The sequence below is a fragment of the Hippoglossus hippoglossus genome, chromosome 6 (genome assembly GCF_009819705.1).
Source record: "Hippoglossus hippoglossus isolate fHipHip1 chromosome 6, fHipHip1.pri, whole genome shotgun sequence".
Taxonomy (NCBI): Eukaryota; Metazoa; Chordata; class Actinopteri; order Pleuronectiformes; family Pleuronectidae; genus Hippoglossus; species Hippoglossus hippoglossus.
Genome location: NC_047156.1, coordinates 11,577,945 through 11,589,952, shown reverse-complemented (window position 1 = coordinate 11,589,952; position 12,008 = coordinate 11,577,945). Strand labels below are relative to the sequence as shown.

The following is a 12,008-nucleotide window of genomic DNA, read 5'->3' as shown; positions in this document are numbered from 1 at the left end:
GGTCACAAGTACTAAAGTACAGTCTCATGAGAAGAGATGAGCTAAAATTAAAGAGAGAACGACAAATAGAGACACAGACGAATAAAAAAAACAAAAACACATTTACTATAAAGCTACGTGTGGCTTTCAGTCATTCCAACCATGCTGTAGACAGGGTTCACTATTTTATACATTTTATACGCCATCATTTTCAATAAAAAACCTGCATTGTTAGAGCGCCCCCTACTTGACACGTGAAATGACAGGTTTTGCACTTTCATGCGCTCCTCCTATTTGCGGTTTCTTGCCCTAGTGCACATTGGGAGTTTTAAGCCCTGATTGCCGCTGCCTGCAGCTTTAATTTGATTTGGTATTGCAGCCAACACCATGAAGAGGCCTGGGGTTCTCTAACTTCTCACATTTTACAATGAAGCCACAGTTGAAGCCGCTGTGCTCCTGGGAACACTCACAGTTTCATAAAGGGTTTTATACCCTTTCCCTCAAAACAAGAGGTCCACAGAGGCTTGTTTGGACTTCATGCACTGATGTGTGGTGTAAACTGTGGGACCGTCTACACACAGGTATCTGTCTTTTTGAAATAAGTCTGATTAATTAAATCTGGAGTGCCGCAGCAAAGGGACACTGTATAAATTTGCAAAAATTGTAAAAATATTTTGGGCTTTGTCATTATGGGTTATTGGGTGTACAGGAGCAAGTCCAATTTCATCAATTTAAAATGAAATCTATAACATTAAAGCAAGTGAAGAGGTTTTTGAATTCTATTTGAAGCCAGAGTAAGTAAGTACCTACTGCACTGAAGCACTGTTCAGAGGAAATGTGACTTGTTTTCCCCTCAGGAAATAGACATTTTAAATCATTTAACTGAAAACAAGTGTCACTATAGAGACTCTGACATTATTGCTAAGGCTGTGCAGCTGAGGTGGTGTCTGTAGCAGTGAATCATAGAGAATGCCACGGAGGCTAACTCTGCCGCTCATGCTCTCACGGCCAGGTCTCTCTGGGGAGATTCTGGCTTGGGCCTGTTAGAATTAGACTGGAAATCAGGCCAATGGCATCACTTCAGAGACTGTTATAAAATTATACAGTATACCCAGCATTCTGTGTCATCATTATACAGTATACTGAATGTGGGCTAGAAGTCACCAGAGTAGACCAGAGTAAAAACTTAACACATGCTGACATAAACGGCCGTCTAGGTGGGCAGACAGACTTGACATCTCCATTGCAATATTTCTTGGGTCATGGTTAATAATTACTACACTAATTACCAATACTTACACTTTTTAACCAAGCAGACAACATCATTAGATTAACTCTTGGCAAATGGGAACAATGTCAGCGAAGTGTGTACTAATGTATTCCAGATTAACACTGGGCCAGATTCACACTTCACTGGGCCCCTGGGCACCAACAAACTTGACCTTGAATTTGCAAACTGGTGAACAATATCTTCAAAATCAAGACCAATAACGAGTTCATGTTTGATGTCCAGGGAAAGTGCAGAAAGCTGTCTCGGTGAAACTGTGCTATGTATGAGCTACTTCATCAGCATCAATGATTTGCATCAGTGTTGAGGAACCTAATGTGGGTTGGCCATAGAGGGAACTCTGTGAAAAGCTGCAGCGACCACAACTAACAGGTAAATGCAAAGCAAAAACTAGTTTGTGCCCTCTCTGCCCTGGGCTCGTCTTAGCCCCTGAATTGTTGATTGTTCTGTTGTCCTATGGGTAATTCAGCCTTGCAGAAGCCTACACACACCCAAGGCATTAGATATCAACTTGCTTGATTAGAGTATTAATCATTTCCACAGCCATGCACACACACACACACACACACACACCTGCACAGTCAGTCTCACCCCTCTCTTTGTTTATCTATAGTCTTTGCCTCCTAGACAATATATGAATCACACGTCAACACAATGTTGAAAAGAACACTGAAGCTAATTGTGTGAGTGCATGTCTGTGCACATGTATATGTGTGTGTTTGGGGTGGGTGGGTTGGGGTAGAGGGTAGGGTTCTTCTAAGCAGGTTAAGACTCCCAGTCGCATCAATTCTGCTACAAACTCCTTTGATCAGTTTGTATTCTCAATCCAATTTAGGCGTTCGCCCCGAGCGACAGTGGGTATGTGTGTAATTTCCTTTATAAACTGTAAAGTGGTGTTTGGTCTAAGGCTGTGGCTGGCCAGAGACTTTATATATATATATATATATATATATATATATATATATATATATATATATATATATATATATATATATATTCATATGCTGAACAAAGTATGTGATAGGGGTTTTGTGTGTCAATGTGTGTGTTTGTGTGTGTGGGTATGTGTAAAAGCTGCGGGTAATCAAGCATCATTGATATTCCAAGTTGCTACTTGCTACATTCAGGAAGTAAGGACCAGCCCATGAAACACAGCCAGCCCTTTGTACCCCCCTCTGTCTATCTGTCACATACACACACACACACACACACACGCACACGCGCACACACACGCACGCACGCACGCACGCTCGCAAGCGCAAACACATGCACACACACCCTGTTAACACTGGCCATTTTTGAGGAGATTACATAGACTTGCAAACATTTCCTGGAGATTTACCTTAATCATAACCACCACTGGTTTGAACTATACCCTCATCCTTAGTTTAAACTTAGGATCTGACCAGCCGCAGCAATAACCTAACCTACTCCCAAGCAACGTCTGGGATTTGACCTAAAACGTCGACTATGACAGACACACACAGCATCCATACAGCTAACACACAACTCCCCCTGCTTATGCTTAATGAGTTATATCTTCAATATTAATTGTTCTAAAATTGTGGCGGATCAGATTAGCATTAGCAGCCCCCCCTTAAAGAAACACAGTCTCAAATATTCAGCCTCTGGAAAGAAGAGTCATGGGAGCCCTGAGAGTGTTTATTCATGTTGCACCCTGGGAGAGCTCACAGGCGCAGGTTGGAGGGAACATTTTACAGTGCACAGCAGACCTCATCAGCTGAATATATTACTCTGCTGCTGAAGGCAACCCTGCTCACTTTGGACTCCTACAGAGTGAACACTGCTGATCAGCATGAGACACACACGCACACACATGCACACACACACACACACCGATTCTCTCGCCCATTTCACACCCACCCACACCTCAACCTCTCTTCCCCCATGCTGCCCTTTCTTTCACTTCGTCCTCCTACCCCTTAATGGGAGGAGGAGAGGATGTTAATAGGCAAGAAAAGGTCAAGGACAGCCACTCATGTCCTGCTTAGGCCTCAAACCACCTTTAGCAGAAAGTTGATAATAGTTGCTTACAGCAGTGAGGCTTCAGAAAGATTTTGCCAGGTGCTGGTTCCCAAAGAAAGGAAGCTTGGCAGGCACATGGATGGTTAGTCACCTTGCATGGGATTTGAATGTGTATGTCAGCCGGTGCAAATATAGCACATAGAATGTAGGCTATATATAAGGCATTTGAATGAAAAAGGGAGTGAGTCAGAGTTTCCTGATCCATATAGTTAAAACACATACGCCTGACTTATTAAAGCCAGTTTCGAGCTGCTCTCATCATGCCTGCAGTTCTCTCTGTTTCTGTCTCTTCTAATTCCTCCTAGTCGATACAAGTGATCATGTGAGTGAAGAGAAGTAAAAACGAGAGGGAGGTAAAACCTTTCACCACATGTAGTCAACCTCGCTAACAAGGCTCGTGTATCTCAATCACAAACAATATCAGTTTCAGCTGAAATAGGCAAAAACATCTCTCCCCACAATAACAATCTCAATGCCAGCAGCCACACACACAATGACTGGCATTTGCTGACGAACAGACTTAATTTAGTTTTGTGTTATTCATTTTCCTTTCACCTACTTACAGACACACACGCACACACTCGCTTACTCGCTCACTCTTTTTGTCTTTTTGTAAATGATAATGTTTGTGCTCTGACTGACAGGCGACCCAGCCTCCCCGCATCCTCTTCCTCTCTCTTCCCTTCTGTCTCTCCTTCTCTCTCATTTTTTGAGCTTCCCTCTGCTCTCATTCTGCCCGTCAGCATTATAAAGCTCCATACCATGCACATACACACACACACACACACACACACACACACACACACGAAGGAAGACAGACAGCGAGGTAGGAGAAATTATTAGTAGAGAAAAGGAGGCCTTGAGTCTTAGCTGACATAATATCTCCAAGCTACTGTAACTGAAATATATTTTTTAGATTCCCTGGTTATAATAGGGACTTGAACATCAGCACGGATGCATGGCTAACAAGGAAAATGATGAGACTTCCAGTTATATTTTCCTCTCCTCGTGGCAGACAGTAGTTTCCAAATGTTTGACAATAGTAAAAAAAAAATACTGACAAAAAAAAATCTTGTTGACATTGGCTGCAGTGACAAGCACACAGGGAGTGAAATTGGGTGAATCATTGTACTTAATAAGCCTGTGATTTAGATTTAAGTCACATAGTGTGAACCACACTAGCAGTTTGTGGAACTGCATCATTTTCTTTTAAGTGGCACTTTTTCTGCACAGACACAATATTTGCAGCCATTGATTGAGGTACATTACCTTCCAAGAAGCCATCAAAATTAAACTGAGAACATGAGGAAATGCTAAGTAGGGCATTTAAATGCTGCATGACTCCACAGCATCATAAGATTCATCTGGCTGAGTTTCACAGTCACATTTATTTACATTTCACACATTAGGCCGTATATATAGCATGTAATTAAAAATGATTATCTGAAGCCATTACTGCCATCAAAACCTGTGAGGAAAGCTGACATTTTTACAGGCACTGTTAAACTGAGACAAACAAGGCTTGTGCGTGTGCAGTTTGTCGAGTGAAACAACAATAAATGGACCAAAGCCTGCGAGGCTGGTTCAGGCAGACAGCTGGAATTGTGCTTGTTGCACTCACAGGTGACAAAAAACTACAACAGTAATAATTGGTAAAAAAAAATGGTAGCTTGTTGAAGCTGCTCACACTTTTGAATGAATTCCTACACTCTTCCTCAGGAGCGTTTCAAGGAACTTCGGGGCCCGAGGCAAAAGGGACCTTGGGGGAACCTAGGATTTACCAAACCGACCACGATGTTGTTGCTGTGTCTTGTACAAAGCAGCTCATAGAATTTAAGGGGGTTCTCACAAAACTGCTGTTGCTGTGGACTTGTATATTCAGCTGTTCTCCGGTGGGGCCCCACTCAGCTCGGGGCACCAGGCATTTGTCTGCTTTGCCTACCTATGCGACGCCCCTGCTGCTGCTGCAGTGCCCAGTTTGGATGCACCTTCTTCTTCTGCTGCTACTGCTGAATCCCACCTCCTTTCCACTGGAGCCTATAAACAACAAATATCAGCTGTTTACTGCACATGTTCCCACATCAGGGTCTGAGAACAGGGATAAATATCAGTGCAACAGTGATGAGATGATGTTAGATGAATACGTTATTTCTGAGTGTAAAATAGAGAGGTAGCATGTTCAAGGTTCTCCCCTGCTTTTTGCATAATGAAAGCTCTTAGAATATAAATAAGGATACACGGATGGATAAATGTATTAAATAAATAGAATTTCCAAGTGATTAAATCATGAATGCTTATGATTGAAAGGTCTGAGCACCATTAGCATTCTGAAAGAACATATCAAGGAGAGCGGGATGGGCAGAGAATCTACATTCAAGAGGCAGATATAAATTCCTTCAGTAATGAATACATGTGTTGATGACATTTTTCTAAATATGATCTATTACATGACTGAACACTAGTAGTTAAGTCAACAGAGAAGTGAATTTGTGAGTAATTGTTTGAATCCCTTGAAAGTTTGAAAACTTAAATATATTTATCTGTCCGCCTGTTTATTTGTTGGGTTTTGTTTGCTTCAGCTCTTGTGTAATAGCACAATAATCTCTCATACATAAAGTGTGTACTCGAGGACTTCCTTTCACTCTGCTGTCCGAGTGACTTGTTGCTGCTAACCCGACGTGCTGCTCCACCCAGAGTGGAACCCACCCACACACATACTGCAGCCGCTGTGCACGTGCGCTTCGTTTCTCCAGGTGAGCGCTGATGCAGAGTTCGCAGGACTGCGTGACTGCTTGTATCGTGATGAGTGCTGCTGTGTATGCCGTCACTCCAAGTTCAGACTTGTGCTGCTGTTTTTCTGCTGCACTGCAGAGGCCTGCACCGCCTCTTGCTCACTTTAGACTGGTTTCCCCGGCAACCAGGGTGTCTGCACATGGAGACTAACCAACTTCCCCAGATGAGAGCTTTTGTCAGTACAGTCACGATCACTAGAAAGAGAGAGAGAGAGATAGAGAGAGAGAGAGAGAGAGAGAGGTGGGAAAGCACAAAGTAACTCTTACCCATATATCACTTATATATCTTGGTGAGGCATGAATTTCTATTCCTCCAACCAAGCGGCCAAATCTTCCCAAGTTATGGTTTTCCTCCCTCTCACACTCAAACTGTACTGTACACACACACACACACACTCACACACAGGGGTGGCTGTGGTTGAGGAGGTGCGGTGGTCGTCCTCCAACCAGAAGATTAGCGGTTTGATTCTAGTCTTCCCAATCTGCATGCCAAAGTGTCCTTGGGCAATGAGCGGCAAATTAAGTGGTCATCAAGACTAGAAAAGCTATATAAATACAGACCATTTACCATTTACACACACACGTGTGGGAGAAGCACTTTGCGGAACAGTTGAAAACAACCTGAGTGTTACTGTACATAGAAAATAATCTTGCACCACTATTGTGTATAGCTACAATTGAGAAAAGATAATTTTGTTTACATGAAAAATCAAGATTAAAGTATCGTTCAGGATAATGACAGCAAAATGACTGTCTTGGTTTATCTATTCAATCCATTTCCCACTATTCGGTGCTGTCAGTTTATCTAAAAATGAGAAACTTTCCTTTTCTTTCCTCTCTTTGTTCCCCCGTTTCTTCATCCCTGACTGTGAGTCTGCATAGCGTTTATTTTGAAAGTGCGATCAAATTGGGGACCAAACTCAGGCACTTTAAGTAACTGCCTCCAGAAATAAGAGAAGCTCTAATGAAAATCACTATATGTGGTGTAGTTATGGCTTTTGAAAAACAGCAGTGTTCAAAAAACCACCTCCACACTCTCTCCCAACTATAGATGTGTTACTGTGAATACACAACAGCTCTGAAAGCAGCAGACTTTATCGTATGACTTTAAAAATCCTTGTCACAGTTAAGCGTGGACATGTCGCAAACAGTGTTACCTGACTCACATAATAACATCATCCTCTATTGTTAGCATATATTTTTATCCTTGTGGAAACTTTCTGTGGCAGAGGTCCCTCTCATCACCAACACTTTCCAGTTGCTCCTGGAGGACCCTCCGGCTGTTCCACGGCCAGATGTGGCATGTACACTCTCTTCAGTGTGTTCTGGGTTTACCCCGGGGGCCTCCTGTGGAAGGTGCCCAGGAAGAATCCTCATCCAATGCCTGAACCACCTCGACTGGCTTCTGTCGACACAGAGAAGCAGTGGCTCAACTCCAAGCCCCTTCCAGATGTCTGAGCTCCTTAGTCTATCTATACGTGTCAGTGTCAATGTAATCCTGCAGTTTCCCTGTTCTCTCAACTTAATCTCCCTTCTCCAAACTAACTAGGAATTACCTCACTCCCACTGTGAAACTTTACAAAGTTTTGTACAAGTTTGACACATTTTCGGTCACAGTCTGTTGTTGGTCTGTGGGAAACCTGAAATTAATAATCATCAGCTCATTTTGGGATGACTCCCTGCATATTAAGATACTAAACCTGCAAAATATTTGAAACCAACTAAACCTCACCTTGAAATCACATTTTGTTACCACCTCTAAATCTGACCACTGGGATCACTGCAATCTGGCCCATCATAGCTACCATTCTCTATGATCTGTATCAAACGAATATTTGACTCCTGTTTGTTTATTTACGCTACATCCATACTGGTATGTTTGTGTTTGAAAAGGCAAGGGAAAAACCAGAGACACTGCCCCATCTTAGTTTCCAAATGAAAATGTAGCTGAACAGATATAGCTTTAATAATCATGAATGGTTATCCTTCAGTTTACTGTACTCTGTGTGACTCATGCACATTGAGTCCAGCTGTTTAAGGGGAACTTTTGTAACACCCCTTATCTAGATTTTGTCGGGGCCTTTCACCTATATTGGTAGGACAGTAAGCATGAACAGAAAGAGCAAAGACAATCAGCAAAGGACCAGGTCGGAATCAAACCTGTGGTACGCCGGGCAGTAGCGCTTTACCAGATAGTGAGCGATCCAATACTAAAAACTTGAACAAGAGTTTTCCTGATCCATTTTATGTCTGCCAGAGTTGAGGGAAATTTTATCTTAACTAACTTAATCTGATATGGGAGATAAAACCATACCTGATTTTTCCCTCCAATTTCTCGTTGGGATTGTGTGAATTTTTACAGCTTTGCAAGCTAAAGAATTCAAGTATGAACAAGCTGACATGAATTTGTGACACGCAAACAAACACAGAAAACACATATCAGATTTCCCTGTATCATATTTTCCTGTACAAAAAGAGTTTGCTGCTCGAGGAAAAAGTTGTACTTGTACTTCCAAGAAGTCCATAGGGTACTTTCCTCCCCTATCCCCACTTCCTCTCCTCCTTGTCTTACTCCCCTGTTCATTTCTCTCCCGCTGTCTGGATGTATGACTCACCAGACTCCAAGGCTCAGCTGCAATTTAGCTTTTCTGTTTCATTCAAAACATTCTCTCTCTCTCTCTCTCTCTCTCTCTCTCTCTCTCTCTCTCTCTCTCCCTCTCTCTCTCTCTCTCTCTCTCTCTCTCTCTCTCCCTCTGTCCTTCCACCCACTCCCACCATCCATTCCCCTTAATAGTGTTTTGTGGCCCTGGCTCACCCCCTTCTCTTATGAATAATAATGAGTTTTCCTTTGCACACGTTGGTCATTGAGATCCAGTCAGCAGTCGCTTGATGAAGACAGGGCGGCCTGCTGTCTCTTTAATATAGTAGTAATAAGATTACTATCGTAACACTGTAGCAACAAGGGGCTGATGGCTGAATTTGTATCCATATTACGCTTGGTCATTCGGTGGCCTAATAGCACATCCATGTTTGTAGGCTACTCATTACTGCCACTCACACACTCATAACTCTTCATTACCGCTAACAAGGACATGTGAACTCCAGCGTCAGGGACACACACACAGGCACACCTCCAATAAATGAGGGCTGGGTTTGTTGTCGCATGGCGGCTTGTGTATATATGTGTGTTCCTGGCACAGCTCTTCAGTCTCACAGCAGCTCCACTGTTGTGATCTACTGTCTGAACCGTTTACCCTGAAATGTTGCTCCTGCCCCAGGCCCTGGTTTTTGTCATGTCAAACATAAGGTTAAATGCAGGTCTACATGAATGGATAAATCTCGGTGAATGTAGCATGTCCTCTGTGCAGCTGATCTAGAAATGTCCTCCTTTAACTCAGACAGACACTATCTTGAATTGTGACACAGCAACAGAGACGAGCAGACATGATCAGCCAGACGCACAAGTAGATAAAGATCAGTACTCTGACATGACCTCTGCCAATGACACACACACACACACACACACACACACACACACACACACACACACATACATGCTCACTGCCCTGAACACAAACAATTCCACATCGACTATAGCTAAAGGGGATGAGTTTACAGCTGCATCAGGTCAATAAGCTTTGTGTGCCTCATGCACTTTGAGTCCAGCTGTTTCGCCCAAACTTTTCTAACAACCTTCTTCTAGATTTTTTTGTGTGTTTCATCTATATTGGTAGGACAGTAAGCATGAACAGAAAGAGCAGGAAACAAGAGCAGCAAAGGACCAGGTCAGAATTTAACTTGCGCTACGCCTTTCACAGCAGTAGATAACAGGAAAATCGGTGGCGCCTTCAGGCGTGGGGCAGGGCCTGGGTAGAACATGCCCAGAGACAGGAAATGGCAAACTAGTTCTGCTGCGGTATTCTTTGTCTACAGCACATCAACAGAGGCGTGACCAAAAACTTTCCAAGTTGACATCTTCGTCTTCTAAGTGTATGAAACCTTTTTTCATCCTAAATTGCTATTATTATATTTTTCCAGTTTCGCCTCCATCGCGTGTTAGGAACATAATCATCGTGCCCACTCGCTTGTGGTGAATCCTCCGGATAATCTGTTGTATTCTCACTTGGGCTCATTCGTACATTATACATAGAGGGGGGCTGGCAGGGAAAGTTCCTCAGAATGTCTGGGAAACTTTTGCTTTTTCACATACAGCCCACCGTACAATTTCAGGAGATTCATTTTTCAGCATCTTCTTTAAAAATCACCGCCTGGCTGCATGCTCCACTTTAAATCATCGGTGTAGACATCCTTAACATTATTAGTATCTGAAGACATGTTGTAGCTGTTACTTGTTCAGGACTCATCTGTTTGATCACTAAAGACAAACACTCTTTTATCTGTGTCACTGCTATTCACAAACAAGTGGTAAGAAAAAGAGTGGATGATTATGATAATACAAGTCATTTGAAGAACTCTCTACTCTGAACCATCAAGCAGTCTAATAGGAACAGATCTATTTTATTTATTTTAGCAATGGCTTGACAGGCAAAACACTTTCTCTCTGTAAGTGTTGGTGCTATGGCCGTTTACTTTTCTTTCACAAATCTTCACTCTGAATATCGGACCTCTCTTAGTGGTTTGAGTGCAAAATAATACTGGGTCCAAATTTCACTTCAAGTGGATGATGTGTATCCACTTTGAAATACAGTCCAGAGGGGTGCTTTTATTTTGAAACAATTTTTCAATGAATAAATGCTCTCACAAGATACAACCTCAGGCGACTGAGGAGATCACCTTGATCACTTCTCCAGATGTGGACTGGAAGCCGCAGATGCCGGCCCGGCCAAAGATCCTGTTCCTCTCTCTGCTCTTCATTGATACCATGAATTTTCATTGAGAGGATATGGTGGGGGAGGCCTTACTTTGAAGGGAAGATGATGCCTCAGCGGTGCAGAAACCAGCTCTGAGATAAAGGCACCAAACAATCCATCCAGGGAGATCAGGATCTTCCAGCAGATCCTTCCTGTCCTGACATTTTAGGGCCAGTTGTCCATTATGTAGGAGTCACTGAAGAAGAGAGGGGACGAGGAATGAGGTCAGCCTGGCTCTTTCACAGGAACGGCTCCAGCAGGTTTGAAAGGGCTCATCCTGATCAGCTGGACATGTCGAGCACATGTATGAGCAAGGTCAAGTCAAGCCAGTTTTATTTATATAACACTGGAGTCTGTGTAGCATCTGTTACAGGGTGAAAAAACATGCGGAAACAAAGCAAAAGTGCTTTTGTTCTGACAAAAAACAGCAGCGTGCATTTATTTTTGTATTGCAATTTCAAGGACTCTCATAATAGCATGAAGCCATCAAAGTTAAAACAGCACAGACACACACACACAAAACAAAACGCTGAGCATATCCAGAGAAACCGCACTTATCAAACACAAAAAGCCTCCCCAAGGGGTTTTTCACAGAGCACAATTAACAAGATTATTATTATTATTATCCATCAATATGCATGACTGAATCAAAGTCCTACAGCTAAATAGTCACATTTTGTGTTACACGTGGAGATAAAGAGCATCACGATGTACAGTATTACATCACTGGTGTAATTGATAGTACTGGTATCTGGCTTTATGACCCTTCTGTGAAAAATTGCTCTCAGCACAAATAGGACAAAAACACATAATGGAAAGACCGACTGTTTTACATTAACTGAGAGTGTTACCCAACATGATAAATCATTAGTATGCAACATGTGGTTTTCCCCCTTCTCTTTTCCAGCCAAGCAATTTAAATGACACAGACCTTTTCATCTGAGCGAGCCAAGAACAAGGAGCCACAGACTGAAGTGATTGCCTTCTTGATTACCTGATTGATCAGCTGGTACGCTCATTAGATCTATTGTT

At 42.6% G+C, this 12,008-nt stretch overlaps 1 protein-coding gene across 1 annotated transcript in view; it reads right to left on the bottom strand.

Annotated features, from left to right (window-relative positions):
• Window positions 1-1,807: 1,807 nt before the first annotated feature.
• LOC117762738 (hepatocyte growth factor) overlaps window positions 1,808-12,008 on the bottom strand; it is a 43,049-nt gene continuing 32,848 nt past the window's right edge. Inside the window, exon 19 of the transcript XR_004614057.1 lies at window positions 1,808-1,840. The gene's annotated coding sequence lies outside the window, so the exon portion shown is untranslated. The remainder of the gene's footprint in view (window positions 1,841-12,008) is intronic.